The sequence below is a fragment of the Lissotriton helveticus genome, chromosome 9, assembly GCF_964261635.1.
Source record: "Lissotriton helveticus chromosome 9, aLisHel1.1, whole genome shotgun sequence".
Classification (NCBI taxonomy): Eukaryota; Metazoa; Chordata; class Amphibia; order Caudata; family Salamandridae; genus Lissotriton; species Lissotriton helveticus.
Genome location: NC_136070.1, coordinates 1,179,436,940 through 1,179,454,501, shown reverse-complemented (window position 1 = coordinate 1,179,454,501; position 17,562 = coordinate 1,179,436,940).

Below are 17,562 nucleotides of genomic sequence, written 5' to 3'. Positions count from 1 at the left end.
ACTGTAAAAAAGAAAAAAGTAGAATGAGCTATTATTGTAAAGACTTTGGGGCACATGCATCAAGCATTTTACTGATCGCAAACAGGTCAATTCGCAGAATCGGCTTGTTTGCGAACGGTAAAATGCAATTTGCGATGCATCAAACAAAATGCATTCGCAAATTAGGTAATCGCAATTTTTTGTGATTACCTAAATTGCGAATGCCTTTAGGGAAACGCAAATTGAGATTCCCTAAATGCCATGCATTATGCATTTGCAAATTGCGTTTTTGCAATTTGGAATCGCAAATCACCATCAACTTGAAGTTGATGGTAATTAGCAATTCATTCCTATGGGCCTGTAGGCCCATAGGAATGAATGGGAATGCATTCCTTAATTGTGATTCAAAATTTGCGATTCACAATTAAGGAATGTGTATGAATTGCTAATATTTTAGCTAAACCTACATGCATAGACAAGTGCGATTCCTTAACAGCGATTCCTTAATAATCTCTATTAAGGAATCGCAATTGCCTAGCTTGATGCATGTGCCCCTTAAGGCCGTATTTATAAAAAAAATCATGCAATGCAGTAAGCCACTTTGCTGTGCTGTGCTGTGTAAAAGGGAAATGGCAGGAATGTGCCATATTTACCATAATACTGCACATTCCTGTTCTTTCCTAGCACTGGCAAATTATTGGCTGTCTAGCACCAACGCAGAGACTCTTGCGCCATGTTGCAAGGGTGCCTGCATTGCAGGCAATATTGTTTATTTGGAGGAAGAGACACCATCCTGCACAAAAACAATCCTCAGAGGCATTTTTCTGTTTCTAAGTGTGCTGAAGAATGCAGCACATTCAGAAAGAGGAAACAACAAGTAGAAATAAAGATATTTCTCCTAGTTGCCCCTCTGGTGGAGAGGCGTAAAATTCTGACATCTTCTCAGGTCTACCAATGCTGATAAATCTAGGACTGTGTCAGAATCCATGGGAACACCCACGCTCAGCAGTGGCATGCCTCCCTACCACATAGTAATGCAGTGGCAGCTCCTCCGCTATGGCGGAGGAGCGTCGCCCCACTGCTTTTAAGCAGTGCAGGTAAAGGAAACATAAAATGATAATAATTTTGAGTTATTATAATTTTTTGTTTCCATGCTGCTTTGCGGGCGGGCGGGGCTGCTCTGCTCTCGAAGCAGGGCAGGGGAGGAGTGGTTTGCCCTCTCTCAAGTGCACATGACTTTTCGGCCCGCTCTCTGGGGCAAGCAAAACACTCATGCACACTTTCCCTGTTCTCAACGCAGGCTGCATCACAGACTGTGTGGAGAACATGCCCGGGCCTCCATTCCATGGATGAGCATCGAACCATGATGCTCAGGCCAATCACAACGCTGCATTGCAGCATTGTGGTTGGTCGGAGGATCCTATGTGATTACAAATCACAATGCTGCATGGCCCCTGGCATCTGGATGTGGGTAGGTCCCACACTTTGGAGCACCTAATTGACAGTGACTCCCTCACTGTCATTGTTGCGGTTGTTTTGGACGTCCAGGCTGTAGCCCTGCGTCATCCCCTGAGAGGTTTGCTTGAAGGACGATTTCTCTTGCACCTCTCTTTTTTTCCCCTCCTTCACGGATTACCGTTGGAATCCACAATACAGTGACTGTACTCCTTAGGACATCCTTCTGACCGTCTGCTCTACTACAGAGTAGAATAGGTTTTTTCCCCTAGTACTGATGACACGCCACTCATCCATTAGGAGATTATAGGCGTGAAACATGTCGACCTTTTTTCCACCTTCACCTTTCACCACACACACCAGGCTGCAGCAGGTTAATTCTCCTAGCCAGCCGCGACTCTCGAAGTCTGTTTTAACCATTGCATTAGCACCCAGCTCTTAAAGGTTCTTAAGGGCACTCATATATATTTTTAACACACTCACTGCATCCACTCTACTCTATACACACCTGCCCCTCCACCTAATCACATAGGGCCTTGCAGCTCACAACATAGACGGTCTCCGGCAAAGAGCCCCCCTGCGAGGTACGTTGGGCATTGCAGCGCGGCCCAGCGAGGAGCTGCCCTATGATGAAGCATGACACCTCTCAGGGTGTCTGAGGGCACGTGCTCCTTATTGCAGCTCTCCCTCTGCTCCTTCTCTTACCTGGCGTTCCATTTCCTTCTGACCTGCCCCGCCGCTTCCTTAGGAACTGCATATCCTATTGTTTGACTTAGGTTTTCTGTACGAGGCACTCAACTCAGTGTTCAATGTTTAGCATATTTGTGGCTCTTTCTCTACCACACACAGAAAGCTCAGTGCTTCAAGTTTCAAAAGGCTTCTTTTCAATGTGTTTCACACAACAATTTTGTATGTCCGGTATTTAAAGATCAAAATCGTGAATTTGCATTTCAGAGTTAAAGTGAGTTACTTTTAGGAAGTTAATGTAAGGTATTTACATTAAATAATGGTGGTCATTGTCTTGCCTTCAGTAGGTTTTCAGTAGAAAGAAAAGATCACTTAAACCCTTTCAAAGATATGACCCTGCAAAAAACTATTATCCTGCTGAGCTTTCATACAAGAAAGAGAGGTTTGCTCATAATTGTTAATCTGATTTGTATAGACAAATGACCTGGTCAAATATGTCTGTATTGCAGTGCCCTGTAATGTGGTAAGAACATGATGATGTTGGCAAGGAAGCATTGATTTCCACGAAAGCTGGACCAGGGAACCAAAAGCAGGTCTAGCAAAAATGCTAACGCCAGCCCTACTCCCTTCGTCTTTTGGAGCTCTCTCTCTCTCTCTCTCTCCCAATCAATTCATTCTCTCTCTTTCTTTTCTCTTCTCTCTTTCTTTACCCTCTCTGATCACCTTCTCTCTACCTTTTCCCTCATTCCCACTCTTAGGGGCAGATTAGGATGGTGGAAGGACCAACACCGCTGGCCCTGCGATGGCGGTCCTTCCGCCAGCACACAATGATTTACCCACCACACAATGAGGATGGCGGTGGGTACAGCGGCAGACGCAAAGTGCGTCCGCCACTACACTGCCAAAGGCAATCTTTCTGATTGCCTGGCGGACGGTGCAGGGTGCCTAAAATGGTGGCGGTGCATAGCAGGCACCGGCCACCAAATTAGGATGTTGGTAAAAAACAGCCTTTCTGCAAAGGCATGTGTGGGATTGGGTACGGAGTTCCTTTGTGGGCCCACCTTGTGTCGAGGGGTGGTCAGGTGCACTTGGGGCCTACCTATGGTACCCCCTACATTTCACTGCACCAAGTCTGCCATGTACTGCAGTGAAATGCAAAACATGCGATTTTAACATCGCTGCGGGTGCTGCTATCAGCAGCACATGCTGCAATGTTAAAATGATGAATGCGACTGTCATGGTGCGGTCGCATCCTAATTTGTGTTGCAAGACCGCCGCAGGCATGGCAGACGGCCCCGGTTTACAACAGGATGGCAGACGGACTCCAGTCCGTCGCCATCCTAATGAGCCCCTTAGTCTCTCTCTTGAAGCCTCCTCGACCCGTCTCAGTTAACTGCAGGGAGTTGGGGAAAGTGACTGGGGCATCAGCAGCAGCGGTGGGCTTTCAAAACCAGACTCCAAGGGCTCCAGCCCACTGGGAAAATTCCCGGTGGTACAAAAGGCCTTTTTGGCCCTGAATTCTGCTGTAAAACACTATTCCTGTGTGTATGACCCTGATAATACCATACACTAGGCTTACTGCATCCTGTGATATTGGTATTCCTATTTTCACATTGCATTCCTGATGCCTTCCTCAGCGGGTTAACCTGGCAGGACTAGGAAACATAGGCATGTGTGTTTCGTCTCCCCATATGCCAATGTCTTCGGAGATGAGCAATGGAAATAGAATGAATATGGTACAGAGGTTTCACAAAAAGCGTGCCATCAGCAGCAGAGATTAATCGAGAGCTGGAAAAGCCAATAGGTCTGCCATTGAGTGTGTTTTGTATATTTTTATTTAATGTACTTAAAGTTAGCCAAATAATTGGAAATGTGGTGCCTTAATATTTATTTCAAATGCTAAATCAACACTGAGCCTACGCTAGGTGAACCCTTTTGTATTTACATTTCATTACATGCTTCTTGCAAGTGGAACATCAAAAACTGTGGCAAATGCTGTCATGATCAATTAATTAAAGTTCACAATGAATGTAATATTGCACATCAAACATTGGTATTTTTAGAAGTCATAACATATGTGTTAGACCTGGCACCTTGGCATGGGTCTCCCTTCCATTTTTGCTGTTGCCTCGTGTGTTTTTGCTGGTGTTAGATGCTTTGGGCACTGTGCCACTGCTGTCCAGTGCCACAGTGCAAGTGCTTCCTATTGTAAAATTGATGTATGAATTAGTGATTCCATGATTGGCTGGTCTGGTTTACCTGTCAGACCCTGGTACAGTGGCCAAGGGCTGGTAATACAAATGCTGCTGGTGGGCTTGCAGCACTGGTTGTGCCACCCACACAAGCAGCCTGTAAAAGTGTGTCTAAGGCTTGCCATTGCAGAGCCTGTGTGCAGTCTGGTACTGCCATACTGACTGGGCAAGTGCACCCACTTGCCAGTCCATAAACCTTCCCTTTTCTTCATATCAGACACCCCTATGGTAGGCCCAAGGGCAGGGTGCCTTGTAAGTATAGGGTAGGACATGCCCTGATGTGTGTGGCATGTCCTAATAGTGAATTACAGCCATTTTCGTTTTTCACTATTGCAAGGCTACCTATTCCCCATAGGCCAGAATGGGCAGTTAGATTATTACATGTTATAATCGGGAAACATCCTGAATAACGAAATTGGAACAATGACTTACCTTTACAACGAATTCTGAATCACGACGAATCTCAAACAACGAAGATTCCAACCAGGAAGACCTAAATGACTACTTTCTCAAACAAGAAGACCGAGTCTCTAATCCCACTGCTTGCGGCATTCGAAGACCGAGGAAGACAGTCAGGTCATCCTACTTTTGCCAGCAAAGCAATGTTCTCAAAGAAGCTGATTCGTCACATCACGTCAGTCATCTCATTTCCGCAGGTCAAACTGACACACTAAGGGCCCGATTCACAGAACTAACTTAAGACAAAATCCTAAACTTACTACTTTTGGTATTCACAGAAGTTAGGATTTTGTCTTAAGTTTGTCTTAAAAGAGACTTAAGACAAAATCCTAACTTAAGTCTGTCTTAAGTCTGTCTTAAGTCTGTCTCAAGACAAACTTAAGACAAAATCCTAACTTCTGTGAATACCAAAAGTAGTAAGTTTAGGATTTTGTCTTAAACTAGTTCTGTGAATCGGGCCCTAAGGCACTGGCTCAATGTTCCGGCACCTCTTCGCATTGCTGCAAACAGGAAGGCGGGTAATCAGGAAATCTCTAAGCACCCACTCACTCTGAATCGGAAGTGTTGAATCCAGGCTGGCGGACTACATGGTGTGTGAGCAAGCAGTATGATCACGTCATGCTTTGGTCGTGGGAACTGCAAACACAACAATGATGGACAGAATGTGGATCAATGTCACACATTCACCCCAGTCCGTGGGAACAGCGTATTTAAGAATGCACAGTTTTTGAAAAGGTAGGCGGGATTATTTTTGAAAAGTTGTTAGGTGTTATGTTTTTGGACATTTGTGGTAATGCATGGTTAATTTTTGTAATACTTTAATTTAGTGATTAATGCAGACAGCTTCAGAAAAAAAAAGATGGAATGTTAATTTTATGTCTCCTTGCTTAAATAATTGACATTTTAAAGTACGTCTGGTAATGAAAAGTATGGCTTAAATAGACAAAGTAAGTTTTAATAAAGATAAAATAAATCATCAAGGACATGAATAAATGAAAGTACATAGTGGCGTAATTTGAAAAAGAGAAAAGTAAAGAATGTTAGTGCTTCAGGAAGTCGTTGTTTAAACAGTAGTGGTTTAGCAATGCACGTAGTTTAGCTTTCGCGGTTAAGGCAGTCGTGGTTAAGGCAGTAGTTGTTTAGTCATACAACCCTTATAATCCTTACTGACTCAGGGAACTAGGTAGAAATTCGAGTTTAGTGTGCCTGAACTCAGAATGATAAAATACATCTTTTAGTGAAGTTGTTTTTAACATTCTGTGTTTGAAAATACCACTTTTAGAAAGTAGGTAGTTTCTTGCCTTACTATCCAAGCCTGCCTCTGCTAGGTTGTGTATTCCTTGTCTGGAGTTTGAGTGGTAGGGGCTGGGGGATTCCAGGAGATAGGGTGAGTCAGCCCAGTGGTGAAAAGAGAGATATGCATCTAGATGGGAGGGAGGAATTGCACCTGGGACCTGAATAGGGCCGTGCCATCCCTCCACAATGCTGGTTCCACCTCCTGTGGTGTATCTGGTGTCTCTGCTCTGCACAATGAGAGGAAAGAATGAGTCATGTAAACAGAGTGCTCCAGGACTGACCAGAACTGGTTGGACTAGGCAAAGGCCTCTTTGCCTTTAGAGAACAAAGAGAAAGTGTGTATAAAAGAGGGGACCCAAACCCCAGAACTTTAGATCACTTTGGGGAACAAGAAGAAACCTTTGCTGAGGAGAGGAACTAGAGAGACTGAGGAGAGACTATCCCTAAGCTGGATAGCTGCATGGGGGATTAGCCTGCAGTGGTTGCCTGACTGCCAAAGAAAGGAGAAAGGAGCGTTGTGTGTGCTTTATTCAACTTGTGAAGGATCTCCAAGGGCTTGAGAGAAGAGCTTGCCTCCTGCTGAAGTCTCACGGACAACAGACTTCAACCACCAGCTTCCCAAGTGTTCTTTAGAAGTGCCGGCAGCTGTTTTGGGCATTCTGAGGGACTGCGTGTTGCAAGGAGCTGGAAGCGTGACTCACGAAGAAGAAGCGTGTCGCTGTCGCAGTTGCTGCCGTCGCATCACTGAACAAGGGTGTTGCCGCTGTAGCTGTCTCATTGCACAGCATCACAAGAAAACGTCTCACCACATCGAAGAAGCGCGTCGCAGCCGCTGCCGTCGCATCACTGAACAAGGGTGTCGCTGCTGTAGCTGTCGCATCTCAGAAGCACTTCGCATCCACGGAGAAGCGTGCCGCCGCCGCCGCCGCAGCCGCTGTCTTCGAATCACTGAACAAGGGTGTCATCGCTGCAGTAGTCGCATCGAGCCGAAGCGTCTCGCATCGTCGGAGAAGAGTATCGCTGCCAAAGCCGCTGTCGTCGCATCACTGAACAAGGTTGTCGCCGCAGCAGCTATCGCATCGAGACATCTAGCAACATCGGAGGAGCATGTCGCATCAAGAAGAAGACACCATCTTTGTTTCTTTGCACCGGATCTTCAACGCATCACCATCTTTGTGTGTAAGGAACTATCGCATCACCATCCCTGCAACACTTTCATTGTAGAAGCGTTATGCATTTTAAGGTACATTGACTTAAAGTGTCGCATTTTAAGATCTAAAGAGAACTAAGTTAATTCTACCATTTTAAGTTCAGTATTGTGGATTTTTGTCGTTTGTGGTCTTGTGTTAAATCTATATAAAAGAATACTTATTTTTAATATACAACTTGTTTGGTGTTCATCTGTAGTATTGTCACTGGGTTACTGTATGTGTTCACAAATGCTTTACACACTGCCTCTGAGATAAGCCTGTCTGCTCGAGCCAAGCTACCAAGGGGGCGAGCAGGGGTTATTTTAGGACTGTACCCCCTTACCCTGACTAGACACAAGGGTTCCTATTTGTCAAAGGTACCTACCTCTGCCAACTAGAGACCCCCAAATCTAACAATATGGTTTAGTAGTAAAAGAGCAATAAATAAAACAAGCATTGGCATAGCCAATAGGTCTCGCCTTTGGGATTTTTTAAGTGTTTAGCCATGCAGGACACTATCCTGGGTGCTGTGCCACCAGGGATTAAAGAGGTATACAGTTACTACACAATGGTTCCTTGTGATGTAGTTGTAATGAAGTCATTGACGGAATCCTCAGAACGTTGACTCTGAGGATTCCGAGTTTTGACAGTTGCTCTTAGAGTCGTGCTGCTCCATTGTCATCGGATGGGGTGCATAGAATAAACTTATGTAGAACTTACCTGAGTACGTAAATTCCTTTATAAAACACCACAATTTGGTGACGAGGATGGGATCCTGTTAATGGTGTTCAAGTTGCACCCCAACAAGACATTTACAGGTGTGTTGCTCAGAGCCAGGAGTCGACGTTTGCGGCGATGGTGGAGTCTTTCAGTTAAGGCGAGCTGTCGTGGTGTCACCTCGGCGTTGCGGTAAGCTGTTGTTGACCCACGGAGCTCATCGGAGGTGGGACGGCATTCACACATATTCCCACGTCTTCATGAGCGGATCAGTGAGCTGTTTGGAGCCACATCGGTGTTGTGGAGATCTGTGTTGAGCCGTTTACCTCATCGGAGGCGTGACGGAAATCACTCATACCACTACCTCTCCGTGAGCAGATAATATAGCAGCCAGCCTGTAACGGAGGTTGTTGGGTGCCGGTGAGCACTGTACGAGCTGACTCACTTCTGCGTCGTATCGGCTTCCAGGTACGCTGTGCATTTTTTAAATGGGATTAATGGGCTTAAATAAACGATTTCTAGCCCTCTAAATCTTCACGTCGGGAGGAACAACTCTTCCCCCTCCGACGTTGTACCTGCTGCAAATGCACCAAGGAAAAAGCAGGAAGTCACATGTTTTATTTAATGAAAACAAGTAGACTAAAAGGAATTTGTCGGCGAAAGAAAGTTAAGAGGAGTGTGGAACAAAAATAGAGTTTCTGTTACACGTAGAATACCTAATCCGATTTCATCTTTCAAGTCAACACCACTCTCAGTTGAAGGTGATTCACCTAATCCAGGATTGTATGGATATTTTGGAAAGACTTCACCTGTAAATAGACGTAGTACAATGGTGATCAAGAGACCTGCTTATCTCAAAGATTTTGTAGTTTGAGTAAATGTTCTTTATTCAAAATGTATTTATTTTTCAATGACTTGTATTGCATATTTCTTTATTATTGTTCTCTATTTATTTACATTTATTTGTATAATAAGGGAGAAGTGCGATGTAGTTGTAATGAGGTCATTGTCGGAATCCTCGGAACGTTAACTCTGAGGATTCTGAGATTTGACAGTTGCTCTTAGAGTCGTGCTGCGCCATAGTCAACGGATGAGGTGCACAGAATAAATTTAAGTAGAACTTACCTGAGTACGTAAATTCCTTTATAAAACACCACAGTCATGCAATTGGATTCAGGAATATATCTCTATGGACTACTGTAATTCAACCGTGCCTCAAGAACAAAATAGGTAAACAGTTACAATAGAAGAGTTTCAAACTAAAACAAGGAAATGAGCTGTAAGAGAGAGTTGAGTGTTTGGTTAAAGACATGATTATGAAGGAGAGCAACACCATGAGATGGTGAGCGCAGCTAAAGTTACTAAAAATGTGTGGTCATGTGTTCTCTTTGGCCCTTCGGAAGGCCTGGTTACCTTTTAGTTGCTTATTTTTGTACTTGGCTGGTAATCTGGTAATAATGAGATGAAACAATTGCCCAGATGGTGTAGACCCATCGAAGGCGACTGGTTTCTGGAGCAATCACAAATGGGCAAAAGAGAACACCAGAAAAACTTTTTTTACAAGGGAAATGGGAGCGCTGGGAGGACAAAAAGAGATTTTTACTGGGGTCCTGAAATTATTGCATAATGTGGAATGCAAAGTAACAAGAAAACTGAATAATCGACAGAAATCCATGGCCAGACGTCCAAACCTGAGTGCATTTATGCTTGTTGCAATCAATGTTTATAATAGTCTTATGAAATCAACCATAAAAAGCAGCCTAACAGATGTAAAAGGCCCACAAACCTTAAAAAAAAGCCCACACACTGACCTTTCTGACCAGAGCTTCGGCACAGTGTTATGGCCCAATGGCCAGTCCGACCTTTGAAGATATACCACCTATAGTGTGAGAGGGTGCATTCTCATGTTTAGTTTAAATTTTCAGTTTAAACATGTTGTGGGTTATTTTTCTGGGCAACACCAAGGGGGGTTCCAAATCACTTGAGCATCTTATATGATAATAGACAGGCCTTGCATAAGTACGTCTGTCTAAATCACGGGGTGGTAGGAGCGCTGTTATGTGCAAATAATGGCCAGTTCATGTATTTTTTGTATTAATATTATTATTGGTATATTCTAAGAGCTATTTCTGTGTTGTGTTAGGAATTGGTGTTTTTTCTTTTAATGTGTGGGTTTCTGTGGCGTGGACCTGGCTTCATGGGCTTTGGAGAACAACACAGCAAATTGGCAATTACACACTGAGATACTGGAAGCAGATACTGTAGTGTGTTTATATAGGGACCTGTATCGATACTCCAATTTCTGACCCTTGTCCGGTTATAAATCACTAATATCCATACAACGGCACAGAAACCCGTTTCATAAATCAGTCATAGCGCATGCTGTCACATTAAGCAAGCACTATTCCTCCAGCCCCCTAGAAAGCACACCGAGTTCTCTAAACAAACCAAGCCTCCAGCAAACCTGGGAAATCCCCTCTGCTATTGTTTTGATTTCGTTCGAGAACTCCTGCAAAGAATGTAAGAACGACCAGTTCTTAATTGACGTCTTATGTCCACCCTTACGTCAAACCCGGCACCTCTCAGGTATAAATATACCGACACTGCCCTAAGTAAAGACACGGTGGTGATGAGCTTGGAGCAGCGACTACTTGCCGGAGAGCCCAGCTGATGCGAGAAGCCCACGGACGCTGCCCCTCCCTTTTTGACGCGCTGAAGAAAGACGCTGTCTTTTCTCTTGCCGAGAAATCCAGCCTCCAGCGTTTCCAGCCCACCTTCGCGGGTGACTGGGATACCGAGTCCTGAGAAAGAGATACCAGCCCTCCTGCCTTCTAAATCCCAGGTACTGAACTGACTAACCCCTTACAGAGAATTCTTGAGTCAGATTCTTGGCAAACCAAACTTAACTTAAACTGCTACTTACTCCTTCTTATGTATTAGGCTTAGGTCAGGTACACCGGGGTAGGCGTAGTTAGAAGCACCAGTTGAGTACGATTAGTCAATGTATATATGTATGTATATCTTTTATCCATTTTAAAGTATCATATGGCTAAGAAACCATATCAATGCTTTTACAGTATTATTTTATAATCCTGCTCTTACTGTATGCATTTTACTTAACTATCAGTATTACAATTGTAGCGATTCATTTCTCTTGTATGAGAAAAGAGACTGATCAATAAATAACACCTTTTATTGAAAACGCCCGTCTCTTCTTTTCTCTACAATCTGGTGAAACTAAGTATGCACGTATTGACTGAGTAAAATAGCTGTATTTTGTTTTCACATGACTCTAGAGATATACTCTTGATTAGGGAGAGCAAAGTTGTCATGTTCTATGGTTGTCAGAAACTAAATCCCTTCTTGTCTATCCAGGGAGGTTAAACTCCTCCTTGCCTATTCGAGAAAGTTTCTAGTGAACTCTGAGCTAGCTGGCACACAAAACTTAAGTCTAATATCGTCAGTAAAAGACCTAGTTAACCTCAGCCCGACGTCTACACTACTGAAGATATTATTCCAATGCGCAGAGCCTATTGGGAATATAGGAACTACACTACATGGCGCCCAACGTTTGGTAAGGCGATAAAACTAACGCAAGGCATTAGAGTAACTCAGTCGTGCTTTTTCACACAGACCCTTTCTCCCATAAATACTCCAAAGACGTCTGGAGTGGGTCAAAGGTTAAAAATCCCCCAAACTTAGTAGGAGGAGACTCCTATGTATGGTTTTTGGTTTATTCAACGTTGAAGGATACAGTGTTCCAAAATATTGTGCACCTACTCTTTGTTTCCTTGAAAACTTGATCTACAAACAAAACAAAAAAAAAACCTTCCTGTCAGTAAAATGTCAGACGGTGAAGGAGATAGGGAGACAGCTAGATTAGCAGCTCAGCTCCTAGCGGATGACACAAGTCTCCTACAGCAAGACCCGAAAGCAATACTCATCCCGGTCAGCATAAGAAAAACTATAACACTTAAACTTATAGAAAATGGACTAACACCAAAAGGTGGTACAGTCATATTCGTAATTGAGGCACACGAATATCGGCAGACAGAGGTATTCTATTCATGGATAAACTTTCCAGCAGCAAAGGCTGCCACAAAAGAGTTCCACTATTACAAAATAGAGGAACCTCCGGATGAGTACACTCCTTTCGAGGAGGTGGAAATACCACTAAAATACCAAGAGCACCTGCTCTGGTTTAAATGCGCCCTAAAACATAATGATCACATCACTAGGCTCGGTCCACTAGGTGGACCAGGAGCAACGTGCCCGGTTCTAGCCAGCTACACACCACATCCAGACATTGAAAAAATGTCAATACCAGAACTCTTAGTACAACTAAATCAACTGATTAAAATACACAGACAATTAGTCCAATATGTAATGCTTTTACAGTATTATTTTATAATCCTGCTCTTACTGTATGCATTTTACTTAACTATCAGTATTACAATTGTAGCGATTCATTTCTCTTGTATGAGAAAAGAGACTGATCAATAAATAACACCTTTTATTGAAAACGCCCGTCTCTTCTTTTCTCTACAATCTGGTGAAACTAAGTATGCACGTATTGACTGAGTAAAATAGCTGTATTTTGTTTTCACACGACTCTAGAGATATACTCTTGATTAGGGAGAGCAAAGTTGTCATGTTCTATGGTTGTCAGAAACTAAATCCCTTCTTGTCTATCCAGGGAGGTTAAACTCCTCCTTGCCTATTCAAAAAAGTTTCTAGTGAACTCTGAGCTAGCTGGCACACAAAACTTAAGTCTAATATCGTCAGTAAAAGACCTAGTTAACCTCAGCCCTACGTCTACACTACTGAAGATATTATTCCAATGCGCAGAGCCTATTGGGAATATAGGAACTACACTACATGGCGCCCAACGTTTGGTAAGGCGATAAAACTAACGCAAGGCATTAGAGTAACTCAGTCGTGCTTTTTCACACAGACCCTTTCTCCCATAAATACTCCAAAGACGTCTGGAGTGGGTCAAAGGTTAAAAATCCCCCAAACTTAGTAGGAGGAGACTCCTATGTATGGTTTTTGGTTTATTCAACTTTGAAGGATACAGTGTTCCAAAATATTGTGCACCTACTCTTTGTTTCCTTGAAAACTTGATCTACAAAAAAAACAAAAAAAAAACCTTCCTGTCAGTAAAATGTCAGACGGTGAAGGAGATAGGGAGACAGCTAGATTAGCAGCTCAGCTCCTAGCGGATGACACAAGTCTCCTACAGCAAGACCCGAAAGCAATACTCATCCCGGTCAGCATAAGAAAAACTATAACACTTAAACTTATAGAAAATGGACTAACACCAAAAGGTGGTACAGTCATATTCGTAATTGAGGCACACGAATATCGGCAGACAGAGGTATTCTATTCATGGATAAACTTTCCAGCAGCAAACGCTGCCACAAAAGAGTTCCACTATTACAAAATAGAGGAACCTCCGGATGAGTACACTCCTTTCGAGGAGGTGGAAATACCACTAAAATACCAAGAGCACCTGCTCTGGTTTAAATGCGCCCTAAAACATAATGATCACATCACTAGGCTCGGTCCACTAGGTGGACCAGGAGCAACGTGCCCGGTTCTAGCCAGCTAGACACCACATCCAGACATTGAAAAAATGTCAATACCAGAACTCTTAGTACAACTAAATCAACTGATTAAAATACACAGACAATTAGTCCAATATGTAATGCGGACTTCAACAGTCCAACCAGCTATTAAAATTCCACAGCAGACCCCTCATCAGCGGAACACAAATAAAATCACACCACAGAACATACAGTCCTATCTAGGCAAAGTACCCATTAAACGGGAACAAATTCCATTCTGGTTAGCACAAAAAATCACTCAAATAGAGGCAGTATTTCCGGATACTACACCTACTGAGAAACACAGAATTCTGAATATCTGCCTTCCAATGGGGATCGCACCACATGTGGAGGACTGTGACACTTGGGGCACAGTCTTTGCTTCCATTTACACAAAAACACATGGTGTTCCGTCCATGGCGGTAATACCAGATGTGCTAAAACAGATTCAAAATGAATACGGTCCAGAACCTGCTTTAACTCTGGGTATGAAATTACTGAAAGACTTCAAGCAGGTCTCAGCTTTATTGTTATCCAACATAAAAGGAGAAGCAGCATCTGTGGCGATCCGCCAGAAGTTGAAAGAAACAGATCTAGCAGAACAACCATTTGAACTTGCCAGAATCATAGAAAAATCCTATGAAGAACTAGGAAGAGCTAGTTTGGGTGGAAAACCAGTGAAACCCCAACTAACTGAAAATCCTGAAAAGGTATTTATTAAAAATAATCTAACCGCTCCAAAAAAGAGCTGGGATGGAAATAAACAATCCACTCCCAAAGAAAAAAGATTCCAGTCCAGAGGAAGGTCTCCTCGGCGGAGAGAAAGATCTCCGGACCAAGGACACAAGTCTCCCCAGAGGGAGCCCTCTGAGAAAAAGTACAACCTTAGAAATAGGGATAATTTTAAGAAACCTGATACATATCAAGATATTGATACACATCCATCTCGTTCTTTTCAGACTTCCTCGCAGAAATCGGAAAGAAGAGGACGGTCAGAACAAAGGGAAGAGCACTTCAAGTCCAAAGACAAGGAACCTGCTCATCAAAATAAAAAGTTACAATTTCCAAAGAAGAAGGTAGCCAGTATTAAAATAATCAAACATGCCTAGGATCCTGAGGACACAGCTGAAAAACGGAGAGTGGGCTCAGACAATGCTAGACAGCGCAGCAGAAGTGAGCATAGCTCGCAAGATCCTGATGAATCATCTGGAGACAGTGGACACGAATGAATACATTCAGGTGGAAACTGCAGACACCAGAGTTAGCAAACCTCATAAAATATACGAAATAACATTACGTATAGAGGGCGATAAGACTAGGAAAATAAGGGGTCTATTTTGGGATAATCTCTCCAAAGGCTATGACATCCTTTTAGCTGAAAAAGACTGGCCACTGGAGTTTGTCAGGGAGTGCCCTCATGGCGAAGAAATGATTATGCCTGCCTTCTCAAATCACATTCCAATTCATAAAAAATATACACTTGCAAGAAAGTGGGCAATAGCCCAAGCTCCTGCATTATATAAAAACCATGTGGGATGGGATGAGGACTCTTTTCCTCACAAAATCCAGTTAAAATCACAACCAACTGCACAGAGGCAGTACCCAATTAAGCAAGAAGCTAAAAAACAGGTCAGGGAGATCTTAGATCAACTTGAATACCAGGGGGTGATTGAAACATGCACCTCACAAATGAACAATCCTTTGTTTCCTGTCTCCAAACCAGATGATTCATATCGTCTAGTTTTGGACTACAGACACCTTAACTCATGTTGCAAAACCTTTGCAGTACAAAACTCACACAGTGCAGCACTAATGAATAGCATAGTGCGCAAAAAATACAAAACAACATTAGACATCTCTAATGGATTCTTTTGTCAAAATATAGCACCTGAAAGCAGGTATTTGACCGCTTTCTCAATAAATGGCTCGCAGGAAAATTTCTGTTGTTTGCCACAGGGGTTCAAGAACAGCCGAGGATTATTCTCAGCGAGAGTAACAGAGTTACTACAAATATATGATGATGAGGCATTATCTTATGTCGATGACATCTATCTAACAGATGATGACTTGGATACTCACTTGAAAAGAGTGAACACCATAATACTTGGGTTCGCAGCAGAGGGTTACAAATTCAACTTCAAGAAGTCAAGAATTGCCCATCTGACTGTCCTATTTTTAGGATATGAATTATCAAGTGAAGGCAAAAGCCTGGCTGACAATTTCTTAGAGAAATGCGCTGTAATCCAAGCACCAAGAACGCTGAAAAACTTACAATCAATTCTAGGTTTCCTGAATTTCGGAAGAACTTATATTCTAAATTATGCAGAGAGAGTTAAACCTCTCTATGACCTAATAAGACCAGATTTTAAAACGATCAATTGGACTAAAAAACACACAGAAATTTTGAGATCATTGCAAGCAGACATGTTAGCTAAAACAAAATTGCAAACACGCGATAACACACGCAACCTTGTGATTCGGGTCATCCCAGGAAGATGCGGATTCACATACCTAACCTCTAATGAGGGAGAAACGGTACCAATAGCTTACAAATCTCATTTGTACACAGAAGCTGAAAAAACATTCAGCATTAAGGAAAACATTGTTCATGCGGTTCAAACGGCTGTAGCAAGAGAAAGAGACCAAGCTGACGGCAGACGGATTACAGTCAGAACCGCAGAATCGGCCTTTGAGGCATTAACAAGCCCATGTAATTTACCTACTATGGCATTAAATCCAAAATGGATACAATGGGAAAATTCTCTTGCTACAGACAGAGTGAAATACTATTTTGACCCGGAAATGAAAAAATTAAAAAATCTAGAATATGAAAGAGAATATCCTCTGCCAATTGACATTCTGCCCATACGACAGTACGCCTGTGTAATATATACAGACGGACATGCACAACCCTCGGTTTGGGGAAAACAAGCCTATAACGCCACATGCGAAACTGTTAAATACGTGTGGCGTGGAGATAAATTGAGACCTCTGGTAACTAAAACACATTCAGTGGAAAATAATTCAGAACAACAAACTGAAATAATAGAGTTAAAAATGGCGCTAGATAATGCCGATCGCGAATCCCCGACACTAATAGTGTGCGATTCGTATTACTGCGTCAAATCATACAATAAAGACTTGCAGAAATGGGTTCAAAACGGTTACAAAGATGACACAGGTGCCACAATAAAGCAAAAATCGCTTTGGGAACAGGTAGTTCTTTTACACAAAAAACTACCAAAGACTCACGTGATACATTCACTGAGTCATGAACGTGATGGCGTTCACATTTCAGGGAATTCATTGGCTGAGACAGCCACAGCGGAAGCCACTAAATCGGCTTCCGTAGCTACAAAAAAGCGTTCGGAAAAATACATTGACGGGGAAACAATGCTGGCGGTGAAAACGTCATCAAAAGGCGACTGCTCAGCGCTACCCATCACCTATCCACTCAATTATACATACATAATTGATGCAAACTCCGTTCCTTTTGCTCAAATCCCTGGAGTGGGGGATAGAGTAATTCCAAACATGAACAGAAGAATATTGTTAATAGCAGACGCACATATGGGTGAGGGTCTTAAACACCTTAAGCTAAAGGATTCTCTGGAAGAATTGCAATCCACATACCGGTGGCCAGGAATGAGCCTGCAACATCACATATTTGTAAAAAACGGTCCAAACTGCAACAGAGATCGCAGTGGCGACCGAGACGGTGTTTTTCCAGGGATTTTCGCTCAAGATGGGATTAAACAATAAATATATGAACCCCCGTATGATTAATGCGTCAAATTAACATAAAGAGACTATCATCACTTAAAATGTAGACCCCAGCTCTCGGCTGACGTCTGAACTGTTAGAAAAAGATTGCGAGTCTATAATGGCATATACGCATGGGGCATGCTACATTCTGACCAT